We start from the raw sequence: 17,297 nt of genomic DNA on the forward strand, positions 1-17,297 counted from the left end.
TGCCACAGCCAGTGTGTTGTGCTGTGGGGGACAAGTCTTGGAACTAAGCCGTCTAGCCTCCCTGGCTCCAGCAGGGGAAAAGCACAGCCTGGAGCTATAGACATGGGTGCCGCCCTTCCCCCGCCCATGAAGCTTAGTGTGTTAGGCAGTGGCGAGTCCCAGTGCTGGCTACTGCCCCTCCCCCAAGGAGCTCAAAGGGCTTAGACGGCAGGCAGCGGCAGCGGCAGCTGCAGTGCTGGTCGCCCCTCCCCGCAGGAGTTCCGTAGGCTTAAGCAGATTCCAGCTAAGAGGCTGTTGAGAATCTGTGTGTTCCAGGGTTGTGATGCTAGACTCCCGTGGTGTGGGTTCGCGAGTGGGATCTTGCAGTCCGTGAGTTGTGCAGCTCCGTGGCAGAAGCACAGTTTCCCTGGTTGGGTAGTGCACTCACTCATTGCCTCCCTTGGTTGGGGGGAGGGGGCTCCCCTGCCCTGTGTGGCTCTCAGGTGGGCCGCTGCACCACACTGTTCTTCTTTCTCTCCGTAGGTCATGCCAGCCTCCTAGTCAGTTCTGATGAGAGAACCTGGATACCTTGGTTGCCGGTGAAGGATTCACACGCTTATTTTGGTTTTTTTCGATGGGAGCCTCCAAAGGCCCCACTGTTACTAGTTGGCCATATTGGCCCCACCCCTCCAAATATTTTTTTTCTACCCCCATTCTCTCTCTCATCAGCTTTTGGAATCTCAATAACGAATGTATTAGATCATTTGATATTGTTCCTCAGTTTTAATTTGCTTTCTTTTTTTTTTTTTCTTCTCTGTGTTTCAGTTTGGTTGACTTTCACTAAACTTTCTTAAATGTTGCTGACGATTTCCTGTGATTTTCCTGTGGCTGTAAAACCTTTTGAATAAATTAGTCTTTTGTGGTATCATGTTTTTTATTCCTAGCATTTCTACTTTGTTTCTTTGTATAGTTTTCATCTCTCTGCAAATATATCTCCTCTGTGAATACATGCTATCTTTTCCACTAGATTCTTGGACATATGTTTATAGTTATTTTAAAGTTCCTGTCTTAAAATTCCAATATTTCCTATCTTCACCCTGGCTCACATGGTTTTGCTTCTTTGGTAGTATTATTTTAAAAATTATATGCAGACGTTGTCTATTAAAAACTTGTAGAGACTGAACTAAATAATGCTGCTCTCAGAAAAAAAGTGCCTCTTTCCCTGTAAGGCCACTATTTGAGGAAGCTTATTCTATCACTGATGTAGTTTATGTGGGTTTATAATTTAATTAGTTTAATAGAGCAGTAGTTAGATTCTATTTACCACTAGCTTTAAATATTTTGAGAGCATCATAAAGAATTTCATTTCAGCAGGACCTGGAATATCTGGTGACTAAGTTGCTCAATTTTTAGCTTTCCAAACTGTGAGAATTATTTCTTTGCCTAACAGCCCATGGCATACAGCTTCTTCAGTTAATAATAAGTTCCTTTTTTGGGGGGTCTCACTCTATTACCCAGGCTGGAGTGCAGTGGTACAATTATAGCTCACTGCAGCCTCGAACTCCTGGGCTCAAGAGATCCTCCCGCCTCAGCCTCCTGAGTTGCTAGGACTACAGGTGCACACCACCATGCTTAGTTCTCTGAGAATTTCTTCTGCTCTTCAATTCTACCAGGGTGAAGACTAGGATGAGGGAAGCAAGGCAGCTAGGGCACAAAACTCCCAGGGTTGTGTAAGTGTGGTGTTGGGGTGGCAGATTTAATGTGTTAGACTGAGGGGGTGAAGATAACTAACAGACTTCTTAGTTGGTTGATTGAAACCTAGGCCTAAATACATCCAATACTAAATAAGTTTTGAATGCCAGACATGTCCTGATGCAGAGGAAGATATCCAAAGTCTTAGAGAGAACTGGAATGCTAGAGTGGGCTTATCATGTAATATCTGCTCATACGCTTTCTCTTTATGTCCTCTGCAGCATTATAAGCACACACTTTTTACTACACTGTGAAAAAAGATTTGCTAGGGGGGGTCCAGCTTCCTTAAAGAAATTTGTCATTGTCATTCTCTAAAGGCCATTAATAACAGTGGGAACTGCTGTCATTAAACTAGGCTCCCTGAATTCAGCAGGGATGATAAAACTTCAGTGTGGCAGATACTTCATGGTGGCACTGAATTGCCAAACACTGAGTGAGCATGGTTACTATAATGAGCAGTAGAGCCAAAGTTGTTATAAGAATAATATGACCTGGCCGCCGCTTCCGGGTCCAGGCCCCTCGGGCCGCCTGCCGCCGTCATGAGGCTGCGGGTGCGGCTTCTGAAGCGGACCTGGCCGCTGGAGGTGCCCGAGACGGAGCCGACGCTGGGGCATTTGCGCTCGCGCCTGAGGCAGTCCCTGCTGTGCACCTGGGGGTACAGGGCACGTTGGTTTCTCTTTCAGATTTATTTTTACAGTTGAGGCTGGTTACCTGGACAGAATTTAAGCTTCAGCTTGTGAAAGTAGAGAGAAGGACTGTGTGGTAGATAGAGCTCCCTCTCCCCTCTCCCCTCTCCCCTCTCCCCTCTCCCCTCTCCCCTCTCCCCTCCCCCCTCTCCCCTCTCTCCTCTCCCCTCTCCCCTCTTTCCACGGTCTCCCTCTGATGCCGAGCCGAAGCTGGACGGTACTGTTGCCATCTCAGCTCACTGCAACCTCCCTGCCCGATTCTCCTGCCTCAGCCTGCCGAGTGCCTGCGATTGCAGGCGTGCGCCGCCACGCCTGACTGGTTTTCGTATTTTTTTGGTGGAGACGGGGTTTCGATGTGTCGGCTGGGCTGGTCTCCAGCTCCTAACCGCGAGTGATCCGCCAGCCTCGGCCTCCCGAGGTGCCGGGATTGCAGACGGAGTCTCGTTAACTCAGTGCTCAATGGCGCCCAGGCTGGAGTGCAGTGGCGTGATCTCGGCTCGCTACAACCACCTCCCAGCCGCCTGCCTTGGCCTCCCTAAGTGCCGAGATTGCAGCCTCTGCCTGGCAGCCACCCCGTCTGGGAAGTGAGGAGCGTCTCCGCCTGACTGCCCATCGTCTGGGATGTGAGGAGCCCCTCTGCCTGGCTGCCCAGTCTGGAAAGTGAGGAGCGTCTCTGCCCGGCCGCCATCCCATCTAGGAAGTGAGGAGCGCCTCTTCCCGGCCGCCATCACATCTGGGAAGTGAGGAGCGTCTCTGCCCGGCCGCCCATCGTCTGAGATGTGGGGAGCACCTCTGCCCTGCCGCCCCGTCCGGGATGTGAGGAGTGTCTCTGCCCAGCCGCCCTGTCTGAGAAGTGAGGAGACCCTCTGCCTGGCAACCGCCCCGTCTGAGAAGTGAGGAGCCCCTCCGCCTGGCAGCCACCCCGTCTGAGAAGTGAGGAGCGTCCTCCCTCCTCATCTGGGAGGGAGGTGGGGGGGTCAGCCCCCCGCCCGGCCAGCCGCCCCGTCCGGGAGGGAGGTGGGGGGATCAGCCCCCGGCCCGGCCAGCCGCCCCGTCCGGGAGGGAGGTGGGGGGGTTAGCCCCCCGCCTGGCCAGCCGCCCCATCCGGGAGGTGAGGAGCGCCTCTGCCCGGCCGCCCCTTCTGGGAAGTGAGGAGCCCCTCTGCCCGGCCAGCCGCCCCGTCCGGGAGGGAGGTTGGGGGTCAGCCCCCCGCCCGGCCAGCCGCCCTGTCCGGGAGGGAGGTAGGGGGGTCAGCCCCCCGCCCGGCCAGCTGCCCCGTCCGGGAGGGAGGTGGGGGGGTCAGCCCCCCGCCCGGCCAGCCACCCCGTCCGGGAGGGAGGTGGGGGGTCAGCCCCCCGCCCGGCCAGCCGCCCCGTCCGGGAGGGAGGTGGGGGGGTCAGCCCCCCGCCCGGCCAGCCGCCCTGTCCGGGAGGTGAGGGGCGCCTCTGCCCGGCCGCCCCTACCGGGAAGTGAGGAGCCCCTCTGCCCGGCCAGCCGCCCCCTCCGGGAGGGAGGTGTGGGGGTCAGCCCCCCGCCGGGCCAGCCGCCCCATCGGGAAAGTGAGGGGCGCCTCTGCCCGGCCACCCCTACTGGGAAGTGAGGAGCCCCTCTGCCTGGCCAGCCGCCCTGTCTGGGAGGGAGGTGGGGGGTCAGCCCCCCGCCCGGCCAGCCGCCCCGTCCGGGAGGGAGGTGGGGGGGGTCAGCCCCCCGCCCGGCCAGCCGCCCCGTCCGGGAGGTGAGGGGCGCTTCTGCCCGGCCGCCCCTACTGGGAAGTGAGGAGCTCCTCTGCCCGGCCACCACCCCATCTGGGAGGTGTACTCAACAGCTCATTGAGAACGGGCCATGAAGACAATGGCGGTTTTGTGGAATAGAAAGGGGGGAAAGGTGGGGAAAAGATTGAGAAATCGGATGGTTGCTGTGTCTGTGTAGAAAGAGGTAGACATGGGAGACTTTTCATTTTGTTCTGTACTAAGAAAAATTCTTCTGCCTTGGGATCCTGTTGATCTGTGACCTTACCCCCAACCCTGTGCTCTCTGAAACATGTGCTGTATCCACTCAGGGTTGAATGGATTAAGGGCGGTGCAAGATGTGCTTTGTTAAACAGATGCTTGAAGGCAGCATGTTCGTTAAGAGTCATCACCACTCCTTAATCTCAAGTACCCAGGGACACAAACACTGCGGAAGGCCGCAGGGTCCTCTGCCTAGGAAAACCAGAGAACTTTGTTCACTTGTTTATCTGCTGACCTTCCCTCCACTATTGTCCTGTGACCCTGCCAAATCCCCCTCTGCGAGAAACACCCAAGAATGATCAATAAAAAAGAAAAAAAAAAAAAAAAAAAAGAATAATATGACCTGCAGAGATCTTTGATGTTGGCTTGTTGTTATTACAATGTTCCTATAAATGAAATAGATGGGCAACCTACTAAGGTCTTACTTGAGTTGTTTAAACAGAGAAACTCTAAGCCTGGTGAATGGAAGTCTAATCACCACAGTAGGTATCATGACCCTTCCCAGACTTGAGCCGGTTCACAGACTGAGAATACTTTGAATGAGAGGGAGGTCAGGTTTCCTTGAAGAAAAACCATGCTATACAACCAACGATCTATACTATCAATCTTATTTGCCATTCATACAGCAACCAGTGGATGTTTTCCAAGGTGATTGTGAATTGGGGAAGGGGGGACTAATCGGGCTTGCTCTGAATTGATACCACAAATGCCATTGTACAACTATAGTCAGAGTAGAGGATCGGGAAGGCCATGTGATCAGCGGAGTTTTGGTCCATCTCACAGTGGGTCTAGTGGGTCCCTAAACTCAGTTTTTTTAGGTACCCAGTCCTAGAAGGAATAATTGGAATAGAAATCCTAGAAACTTGGAGAATATTCACTTTGGTTACTTAGTCCATGGAATAACAGCTATTGTGGAAGCAATGGCCAAGTGTAAGCCACTGAAATTGTCTATCTGCTGAAAAGGTAAGCCAAAAGCAAGACCACATTTCTGGATGGCAGAAATGAGGGATACCATCAAGGGACTTGAAATATGTAGGCATGATGATTTCTACCATATCTCCATTCAACAATGCAGAAGATACATACACCTTGGAGAATGACCATGGATTACTGTAAACTTAATCAAGTGGAGAAGATGGCTTTTCCTGTGGACATCAGTGAGTCTTTTTCATCAGCCACTGCCATTCTTGCCCAATGGACTCACAAAGTTGCCATGGTGACATGGAGGAAGGTTATGCATGGGCTTAGTAACATGGCCACTCTTGAAGTCCAACCTGGCTCCTGTCACTACAGAGTACCCAATCTGCCAACAACCTGCTAAGCCTGTGATATGACAATATAGCATCACTCCCCAAGGGCATCAGCTAGCCACCTGGTGGCAGGTTGTTGACATTGGAGTACATCCATCATGGAAGGAGCAGAGCTGTATTCTCACTGGAATGGATACTTACTGCGAATACAGATTTGCCTTCCCTACCTACAATATTTCTACCAAAACCATCACCTACTGACTTGTGAATGCCTTATTCACTATCTTAACATTCAATACAGCCTAGTGTCCAAGGATCTTGTTCTATAGCAAATGCAATATGGCCATGGGCACATGCTCATGGGCTGACCACATCTTTCAATCACCCATAAAGTGACTGGCCTGACAGAATAGTGGAATGGCTTTTGAAGTTCAGATATAGTGGCTGCTGGTAGCAAAACCTTGCAGGTCTGGGACAGTGTCCTCTAGGAGGTAGTATACGCTCTAAGCCAGCAAGCAATATATGGTTTCTTCCATAGACAGGATTCATGGGACCTTGATGAGGGGTGGCCATGGCAGGGACTCCTCTCATTATTATGCCTCGTGACCTGCTAGAAACATTTTTGCATCCCTCCCCACATCTGTGTGAACTGCTGCTCTAGAGGTTTTACTCTCCAGAGGAAGAATGCTTACACCATTGGGCACAGCAATGGTTCTCTGAAAATGGAAGCTGAAACGGACACCTGGCCATTTTGGAATCTTCAAGACAGTGAATCAATAGGAAGAGAAAGGGATTTTTCTACTGACTGGGGTGATTGAACCTAACTACCAGGGTAAAATGGGGTTGCTATGATACATGACGGGAAGGCAGAATATGTCCGGAATGTAAGAAATCCCCTCTGGAACCTCTTAATACTCCCCTGTCCTATGACTACATTAAATAGAAAATAACAACCCAATATAGGATTGCTTATGGTCAAGACTCTTCAGGAATGAAGGTTTGAGTTACCCCATCAGGCAAGGAATCACAACCAGCCAACACATCTGCTGAGCACAAATGCAATGTAGAATAGGTAGTGCAAGAAAATAGTTATAAATACCAGCAATGACCACCTGACCAGATGCAAACACAGACATGAGGACTATAGTAGTTTTGAGTAGTTCTTTCTTATTTTGATATAAAGTATTTGTGTATATATAAACCAATTTTTTTCTCTTGTCTTTTCCAAACCTCCTACCATCTGACATACATAAGATATGTTAATAGTACTTAAACTTCTATGTCAGTATTTAAATTATAGGATATTAAATAGGCAATGTGACTCAGATAGAAGAATGAAATCACTAAAGATGGGAGGGAGGATAATGGCATCCCAGTGATGTGCACATTCTAATCCCTGGAACTTGTGAATATAGTAGGTTACGTGGTAAAGGAGAATTGAAGTGGAAGATGGAATCAAGATTGATAATCAGCTGACCTTAAAATAGAGAGATTGTCTTGGATTATCCAGGTGGCCCAATGTAATTGTAAGGAAGCTTAAAAGTTAAAAGGGGGTGGTACCAGAGAGGTCGCAGGATAAGAAGGACTTGCCATTCTATATTGCAGGCTTTGAAGTAGAGAAAGGAAGCTATAAGACAAAAATGTAGGCAGCATCTAGAAATTGGGAGAGGTAAGGAAATAAATTCTTCCTTAGGGCCTGCAGAAGAAACACAGCCCCGTTGACACCTTGATTTTAGCATTTTGGACCTCTGACTTCCAGAATTATAAGATAGTACATTTGCATTGTTTTAAGCCAAGAAGTTTACGATAATTTGTTAAAGCAGCAATAGGAACTAGTACAGAAGGTTAGCACGTTTTGAGTTGCAGGAGAGGCACCCGGTGCTGCTGCAGCTGGTGTACTTTATCACTTGGCTATTCTCACCTGATTGTTGTGAGGCAGCAGCTTGGTCACAGTTTCTCCAGCTCCCATTGGACCCTCCTTCAGCTTCTCCAAGTGAAGAACACCCTCCTGGCTCAGATGGATGTTGAGCTCTGTGACAAAGGGTACCACCTTCTCCTACAAGACACCTGCACCATCACAATGGGAGGGTTGGATACACTGAGAGATAACGGTGGGCCCAGTCTATTCCATGGATTTCAGCTCATCATGGGTTCCAGTTTTTCCTTTTTCTCCCCTACTTCATACCCATTTTCCCTTCCCGACACCTGTCCTTCTGACTTCAGGCTCAGGCATCAGATACAAAGCTGTTAACAATGACCTAATGTGAAATTCATACAATAAATCCTGATTATATCTACCACTCCTAGTGTTTTTTTTCCCTCTCCTTGAACTCTGATTGATGCAGTTATGCATTTAAGCTACTTTCATGACTGTTGTTAAGGATTTTCCAGCATTTTTATGTGTTTAGAGCAGGAATTAGATCCTTCTATGTCAGCTTATTCTGCCGTGTTGAATATAAGTCTTCTAAGTTTGCTTTATATTGTTAAATTTATAATTTCCCTACCTCCTCCCAACATGCCCTCTGTTATTTAGTGGAGAAGCTTATACTTGGGCACGGATTCATCTATCTTTGAATTTACCAGTCTCACTTTGTCTCCACAAATTCTGAATAAAAGCAGCATGAGAGTAAAACACAAGTAAAACTACTTGTGTCTCATGTTTTTTTTTTTTTTTTTCCAGATCCTGCCAGACATGGGAAAAATCTGTTTACAACCACAGAAATTTGGCTCCAGCTCCCACCTGTTATTGTTCTGGAGGCTCCATTCCTCTCAGTCCTGCTGTTTGCTCCTCAGTGACAGGTTCTCGGCCTCCTTAAATGGAACCAATTGAGCATCAGCTTTACTCTGCTGCAGCATTTATCAATGCCCCATAGGAAGATGGAAGGCATTTGTAGGCTTAGATCCAGGACACACTGAACTCCTTTGTCCCATAATTTTCTTATCACTTCATACCCTTTATTACTATTGCCTTTGGACTGACCTTGACCACTAGCCCTCCCATTCAAAACAGGAGTTTTCTCAGCCTTGAAGCTTAGCTCCCTTCAGTGCACATGTCTTCTTACTCTTCTCTACCCCAGATGAGCATAGATGGAAGGAATGAGCAATTTTTACCTCCCCTTCTCTGATCAAGAATCCTAATCATAATATCTTGGTGTCCAAGTCCCAAATTCACTGCATGAAAATAGGACTAAATTCCCTGAAGCAGGTAAACAAATTGGTCACCACCATGACTCTTTTTTTGCTTTTGTTTTTTTAGAGATGGAGTCTCACTGTGTCACCCAGGCTGGAGTGCCATGGCGCGATATCAGCTAACTGCAACCTGCACTTCCTGGGTTCAAGTGATTCTCCTGGTTCAGCCTCCTGAGAAGCTGGGATTATAGGCACAGGCCATCACCTTGGGCTAATTTTTTTGTATTTTTAGTACAGGCAGGGTTTCATCATGTTGGTCAGGCTGGTCTTGAACTCCTGACCTCAAGTGATCTGTCCTCCTCGGCCTCCCAAAGTACTGGGTTTACAGGCGTGAGCCACTGCACCCGGCCCATCATGACTCTTGATAGCTGCTTAAAGTATAATTTATTTGTAGTTGTCTTCATCTGTTTACATTGCTATAAAGGTAATTTATTTTTTAAAAAAGAGGTTTATTTGGCTCACAGTTCTGCAGGCTGTAGAAGAAGCATCTGCTTCTGGTGAGGGCTTCAGACCGCTTCTATTTGTGGCTGCAGGTGGAGGGAAGCAGGCATTACATGCGAAGAGGAAGCAAGGGGAAGGAGGTGCCAGGCTCTTTTCAACAATCAGTTCTCGTGGGAACGAATAGAGCAAGAACTCACTTATCACCATGAAGATGGCACCAAGCCATTCATGAGGGATCTGGCCCCATGGCCCAAACACTTCCCATTAGGCCCCACCTCCAACACTGAGGAATCAAGTTTCAAAAAGAGATTTGGAGGGGACAAATATCCAAACTATATCAGTAGTGTTAAGCAAACGCCAGATTGAGAGAGGTATAAATGCATTTCTACATATAAACTGGCCAACACATGGTAACCAAGGCAATTTCTGAATGCTGATCTAAAAGGACAAATGTTTCCTGATGGTCTGTGTGCTTGGTCCTGCAGGGTCTCTTGCCTCCCTCACAGGACAGGAGACTATGGACCAAGGGTCACCTGGGCCTCCAGACTGCATGAATCTCTACTACCTTTGCCTTTTTGATTATGCACCAAAAATTTGCTTGGGAGAGTTTAGACACATTAGACAAATACCGCATTAGGAGTAAAGTGGCATATTGTTCAAGAAAACATCTGGTATGGTTTTATCATTGCTACTAACACATTGTATTACATTGGGCAAGCCATTTTATCTTCCTTGGCCTCTGTTTCCTCACTTGTGAAGTAATTAGACTTCATACTTTAAAACACTTTCTAACACTAACAGTCTGCTATTATCTAAATAATGGGAAAAACATGTCAGGGTAGGGATAACAAGTTCTTAAACTATAGTTCCTTATGGGGAAGACTGGCTCTGGGCAATCCTAATTGTGATATACTGATATAGGAACTCACAAAGAACAAAACTTGAAGATAGAATCACAGCAGCTCTGGTCTACAGAAGGAAAGATAAATCTGGCTATATTCAGACACAAATCAATCAACTAAATAAAGTAGCAAAAGAGAAAGAGAGGAATTCAGCTTGCACTTACATATTTAACCAATATTTATAGTTTTAGCCACTGTGCTAGTCACGAGGGAACGAATCGTGAGCAAAACAGCCATGGCCCTTACTCCGGTGAGCTTACGTTCCAGCAGAGGAGAAAGACATTGATTGAATAATCACACCAGTGGATAATTACAAGCTGTGATAAATGCTATGAAGGAAAAGCACAGAGGCAAAGTAAGGGGTCAGGGCAAGCTTTCCCAAAAGTGTCATTTGAACTGGGATCTGAATAAGTTAACTGGAGACTTATGCATTGTATGATAAACATTGCTAGAGATCAGGATTTGTGGGGGTAGTTTTAGACAGGCTGGGGTTGAGATGTTTTTGAGATACCCGAGTGGAGATGGAGGCAGTTGGATACATGAGCCCGAGGTGCGGAGGAGAGAACGGGACTGGATGTATATATTGGGAGCTGCAGTGTCTACTCAGCAACTGAAGCCAAGGCTGAGGAATAAAATGCAGTGGGAGGAGAAAGAAGGCTAGGAGTATACCTTGAGGAACTATCATATTCAAAAGTAAAGAAAAAGGAGGTTAAGAATGGTGATCAGGGAGATAGGAAATTGGGAGAGGGAGGTTTGTGGAAGCCAAGGTTGATGGTGTTGAACACTGCTGAGGCCAGAGAAGAGAAGAGAACAGGGCCCATTGGGTTCAATGACAGGAAGGTCATTGGTGGTCCCAGTGAGATCTGTTCAAGTGGAGGGAGTCATGGAGTAAATGGGAGGCGAATAAATAGAGGCAGAGGGTTTATGTAATTCTTTTAAGTAATCTGATAACAAATATTTAAATGTTAGGTTTAAAGAGATGCAGGAAGGAAGCCTGAGATCGGGAGTGTGCCAATTCCTTCTGGTTATGCATTCATTGCCCACTTTCAGCAGTTCTGGGCATGTCCCTGACCTACTGACTTAGTCATTCATCCACCCATTTGCTTATTCATTCAGTAAGTAACACGAATAAAAAACCATCTCTGCCTTTGAGGAGCTTACCATCTATTGGAGTTCAGGGTTTGCTTAAAATACTTCATTTGAGTATCTGCTCTGTGGGAAGCACTTTGCAGAGATGGACACAGAGATGAATAGGACATGCCTGCTTCCTGCCTTCAAGAGTAGAGTCTATTGGGACAATACAGGAATCAGCAGCAAATGCAAAATAGCATTTCAAGACTGTTTTGTCCGTGCCCAGCTGTCTATGACAGTAATGTTGATTACAAGTTAAGCTAAACGGAGCTATGAACTAAAGAAAGGCAAGCCTAATGTGATGTTCCTCCTTGTTCTTTCTGGAGAGAGAATTATAGAAGAGTGTTGCATACTCAGGGTGAATAGGACCTAGAGGTTGGGTTAGTTATCTGTTGCTGTACAACAAATTACCGCAAACTTAGTGTTTTAAAATATGAAACATGTATCGCAGTCAAGGATCCAGGCAGAGCTTACTTGGCTCCTCCACTTTGTGTCCTTCACACGTTGCAATGAAGGTGTCATCCAGGGCTGTGGTCTCTTCTGAATGCTCCACTGGAAAGGGTTGCTTCCGAGCTTATGTGCTTGTTGGCAGAATTCAGCTCCTTTGGGACTATTGGACTGACCACATCAGTTCCTTGTTGGCTGTTAGCCAGAGACTTCCCTCAGTTTCTTCCTACATGGGCCTCTTACAACATGGCAAATTGCTTCAGCAAGGCCTGCAAGCCTATCCACCACAGGTATCCAAAGCTACCATGAATTGCTAGGTAAGTTCTGACTCTTGATTTTCATTCAAGGTACCCAGATGATTTGTAATTTGTTTTCTAAGCCTTGTTGACTCTCTTAGACAGCTGGGCTCTGACACCTTCATTGCAATAAACTCCCAATTCCAGTAGGCAGCAGGGACTGGACCCTGTCTCGTCTTGATGAATTTCTCTGACTCATGACACTGGCACTGACCAGAAAACAGGAATAATTGCTGTCTTTGTGCCATTTCCATCCCTTTGGTTTATAGCCCTAAGCTAGATCACATCACCTTCAAGCTCTGGAATCTTGACTCATCCTTGAGGATATGACACTTACTTTCTCCCGGTCAAGCCATATGAATGTGTGGAGACCTGCTAAGCCCACACTCTGGCTAGAAAACTCCTGTCATAAATCTCATATTTTTAAAACAGTTTTATTGAGATACAATTAACACATCATAAAATTTATCATTTAAAGTGTATGATTCAGTGGCTTTTAGTATATTCACAGAGTTGAGCAACCATCACCACAATCAATATTAGAATTGACCTCTTAACCCAAAAAGAAACCTTGTATTCATTAACAGTCACTCCCCATTTCCCCCAAACCCTAGACAATCATTAATCTACTTTCTGTCTCCGTAGATTTTCATATTCTGGACATTTCAAATAACTGGGATCAAATAATATGTGGCCTTTTCTATCTGGCTTTTTTCACTTAATGTTTTCAAGGTCCATCCATGCTGTACTTCCATCAGTACTTCATTCCTTTTTATTGGAAAATAATATTCGATACATATTATCAACCATACATATTACCAATGTTCATAAATAATATCGATGTACAAGGCATTGTATGGATATACCACATTTTATTTAACCATTCATTTGGATGGTTTCTACTTTTTGGCTATCATGAATAGTAATTCTATGAACATTTGTATATGAGTTTTTTTGGGTGGACATATGTTTTCATTTCTCTTGGGTACATACCTGGGAGTGGATGGTTGGGTCACATGGTAACTTCATGTTTAGCAATTTGAGGAACTGCCGAACTGTTTTCCAAAGCAACTGCACCATTTCGCATTTCCAGCAGCAATGTATTAGGGTTCCAAATATCTCCACATCTTTATCAACACTTGTTATTAATTATCTTTTTGATTATAGACATACCAGTGGGTGTAAGGTGGTGTCTCACTGTGGTTTTGACTTGCATTTCGCTGATGGCTAAATGATGCTGAGCATCTTTTTATGTACTTATTAACTATTGGTGTATCTGCTTTAGAGAAATATCTGCTCAAACTCATTGCTTGGCCTCATATGGTACCTGGCCCTTTCTGATTCTCCTCTGGCCCCTCTCCATGGGATAGGAATCCAGGATCCAACGAGACATGCCAACCTAGAGCCCATGGCCCCTCTGGGAGATGATGCTTTGCGTACTGGGGAAACTGGAATTCCCTGTCCAAATGGGATCCTTCAGGTCTCTTAAGTCTGTGGACCTGAGGGCAGACCATACTGCCAATCCACACACCCCAAGTCCTAAAGGGTGGCCACCCAGGGGGAAACTGTTTGTGGAGAGTATGGTGGAGCATGAACATGTGGGCAGGGGTGTGAGTGTGGCCCCTTATGGTGTAGGCAGAAGCAGGGTGGGAAGAAAAGGTGGAGGCTGACCTGGGCCTAGAGATGAGCTCTCCCTGTGCTGACAAGTTCTAGAGCAGAACTCCTAGGAATGTGAGAACTCTAACTTCACGCCTAGTCTTCCAGGTCATTATGAAGACAATAATTTTCAAAACTGGAAGACAGAACTTATTTAACAGTTTGCAGGCATGATTTATAACTTTTAAAACATTGGACATACATTATGCGGACTTCCATGTGTTCTTTTGCTCTGACCTACAAATAGAATAGTAGGGTCAGGGATGAAATTGTCCCTATTGCATGCGCTTCCTTTGCTGGGAACTCCATAGTTGTGGGTTGGAGCTTGGTCAGGCCACCAAATACAAAGGGCAAATGGAAGTAAGTGATATGCATGAGCCCAGAGAGCTTAGCAGCTAAGGGCAGAGGCTCCAGAGCAAGGCTGTCTAGATTTTGAGTCCCGTCTCTACCACATACTGGCTCTCTGAACTGGACTAAGTTCTTAACAATTCTCTAGGTTTGTCTCTGCAAAATGAGAATAATTATACTATCTGCCTCAAAGGAGTTCTGTGAATTTTAAATGTGTTACTACTTTCAGAGTATTCAGAATACTGCCTGGCCTGGAGGTAGCATTCAGTGCTGTCATTATTGAGGGATGCTGTGGGCACCAGAGAAGGCAGAAGGCAGACTTTCTCAGATCTAGTTGTCTCTTCTTCAGTGGAAACCCACTAAGATCATCCCTAAATCCCAAAAGACTGCACGGAAAGGGACAAATTCCCAGGGGTAAATTTCTTTCTGTTTCCATGGCCTTTTAAGACAGCAACCCTCCCCAGCAAATGCCAAGAAGCCCTGGTTTCATACTCCAACATTCTCTAGCATTTGCATGAGGGCACTCTGAGAATAGCTTATGCTTGAGAAGGGGACTTGGGGCGGGGGGTGCTAAAAATGCTAAAATTTGACTAAGTCTCCAAATGAAAAATACAGCTTTAGGGAAAACCAGAGACATCTCCTTCTTTTTCTTTCTGTCTCATAATGCATTGTGATGAATAATGCCCCAGGGCTGGTGTATGCAAACTTCCACTGTGCTCGTGGAGATAATTGAATCCCCTATAATTATGGGCCAAAAAAAAAAAAAAAAAAATTAGAGAAGGCTGTGGATCGGCCCAGTTTGGCTTTTAGCTCACAGAACCTACAATTATTCTGCAGTGATTTTTATTTACCTATTTAGTGCTTCCACTAGGCCGGGAAGGAGAAAGAGAGCCGGAGAGGGAGAATCTAGTCATAATTCAGCCCTCATGGTTAGGCAGCAAGCTCGAAATTGAAAAAGTTATTCAAATGGATAATGAAATGGGGCTGAGTTTCTAATGTCCTCCTCCATGGGAAAATGGCATAAATTGTGGGGCTTTGCAAATGGCTTACATGCTGTTTGTGATGAGATTATTTAAGAGTCAGCTTGGCCAGGCGTGGTGGCTCATGCCTGTAATCCCAGGACTTTGGGAAGCTGAGGCTGATGGATCACCTGAGGCCAGGAGTTCAAGACCAGCCTGGTCCAACATGGTGAAACCCTGTCTCTACTAAAAATACAAAAATTAGCCAGGCGTGGTGGTGGGCACCTGTAATCCCAGCTACTCGAGAGGCTGAGGCAGGAGAATTGCTTGAACCCAGGAGCTGGAGGTTGCAGTGAGCTGAGATCCCACCACTGCACTCCAGCCTGGGTGACAGAGCAAGACTCTGTCTCAAAAAACAAAACAAAACAAAACAAAAATGAGTCAGCTCAGTGATGCTGCTGTATGAGGGCATTATCCCAGGGTGACCTTTGCACCTGCATCCAAAGGAAGAGTGGAGTCTCTGAATTTGGTCTTCAGAGGGTCATTGTCAGCCAGTGAGTGGAACCAGGGACTCTTCTGGGCTGCTGAGATCCTCACTGGTGAAACTATGGGTAAGAATTGTCTTTCAAGGCTGTGGCCTCAGATGAAATGTTTGAAACATAGTCAGACAATCAGAGTATGTTCCTCAGTGCTGCTCAGTCCAGAGGAGAGGTTGATAATATAAAACACCTGTCAAAAACAGCATGCGGCCAATCCTAGAGGCTGGTGGAGCTGTGGCCACGACCACACCTCTCCCGCCATCTATTGTGAGGGTCAGCCCCAAATAGTTTCCTCCGTCTTAAGAATAGGCAACAAGCACATGGTGATCACTTCTGTTACATGGCCCATCTGCAATCCCCAATGAAATTCAACGTTAGTTTTGAATGTAATAACAAGCACTTTTATGTACAACAGCTCAGGGAAATAAGTAATCTACTTTATTGTCACTTTATAGATCTGGAGTAACTAAAGGGCAGGAAGTAAAGTGATTTGCTCAAGCTCATATGGTTAGTGAGGCCTTGGAGCCAAGGTATAAATCTGCGGCTCCATAACTTTTCACCATATTTAAGCCCATATCCCTTTCATAATTGGAATTTTGACACTCAGATTTTGAAATCTGACGTTTCATGATCCAGAGCAGCACTGTCCCAACAGAACTTTCTGTAGAGATGGAAATGTTCTATAATCTGTGTTGTCCAATATGGTAGCCCCTAGCTACATGTAGCTTTTGAGCACTTGAGAAGTGGCTAATGTGATTGAAGAACTGAATTTCAAATTTTATTACAGTAAATTTAAATTTAAAAATCACATGTTGCTAGTAAGTTACCTGCCATATTAGGCAACAGAAAACTATTCACCTATCCAAAGGAAATTTGATCCTACTCTAGACAAACACAGTGGTTTAGAGCATGCACTTCAGGGTCAGATTATTTCATACAATATCCAGTCAAATGAGAAATTAATGAGAAAGGAGCGGGGAGCTTTGAAGAAATATAATGAAATGGCTTAGAAATCAGAAAATTGAGGTCTAAGTGTCTTATAATATATATATCATTGTTACTGCATTAATATATGACTGAAAAAAGAAAAAATATAAAAAAGTAACTGGAAAGAAGAGGTAATCATTTGTTTAATTTTTCCCTAGCAGTATCTTCCTCATGTTGAACTATGGAGAAATTGTGAAGTTTGGCAGCAAGAGGCACAGTCCCACTTGCAGAGAAAGGTGATCTGGCAGGCAGGGGATGCTCACTAGGGAGGTCACAGCCACAGCTTTGAACGAAATCAGGCAACTTGGACTTGAGGCTGAATGTCACACTGGAGACACAGACATATGATAGGTATCCAGTAAGCCCCGGGATCTCAATTCCAAGTGGAACAGTGAAAGAAAAGAGTCAAAATTGTGTCTTTTTGAAGCAATTAAAGAGAATACAGGGTAAGAATCCAGGAGCCTGATATGTAAGACTTAGAAAGTTCTAGATTCTACCAGAAGTTTGCTGCCAGGATGTAGAGAAAGAAAGACAGGATCTAAGGATGGCCATTGTTGCAGCGAAGAGTTCTGAGATGCTACGGTGTAGTAGCAGTTGTTGCTGTTTAGAGACAGGCGTCTAGGCTGGAGGGCAGTGGCACAATCACAGCTCACTTCAGCCTTGAACACCTGGGCTTAAGGCTGTAATTACTGAGGTATAAACCTCACATGTGGGAGCAGCATAATC

Source organism: Pan paniscus, chromosome 16, assembly GCF_029289425.2.
Source record: "Pan paniscus chromosome 16, NHGRI_mPanPan1-v2.0_pri, whole genome shotgun sequence".
Lineage (NCBI taxonomy): Eukaryota > Metazoa > Chordata > Mammalia > Primates > Hominidae > Pan > Pan paniscus.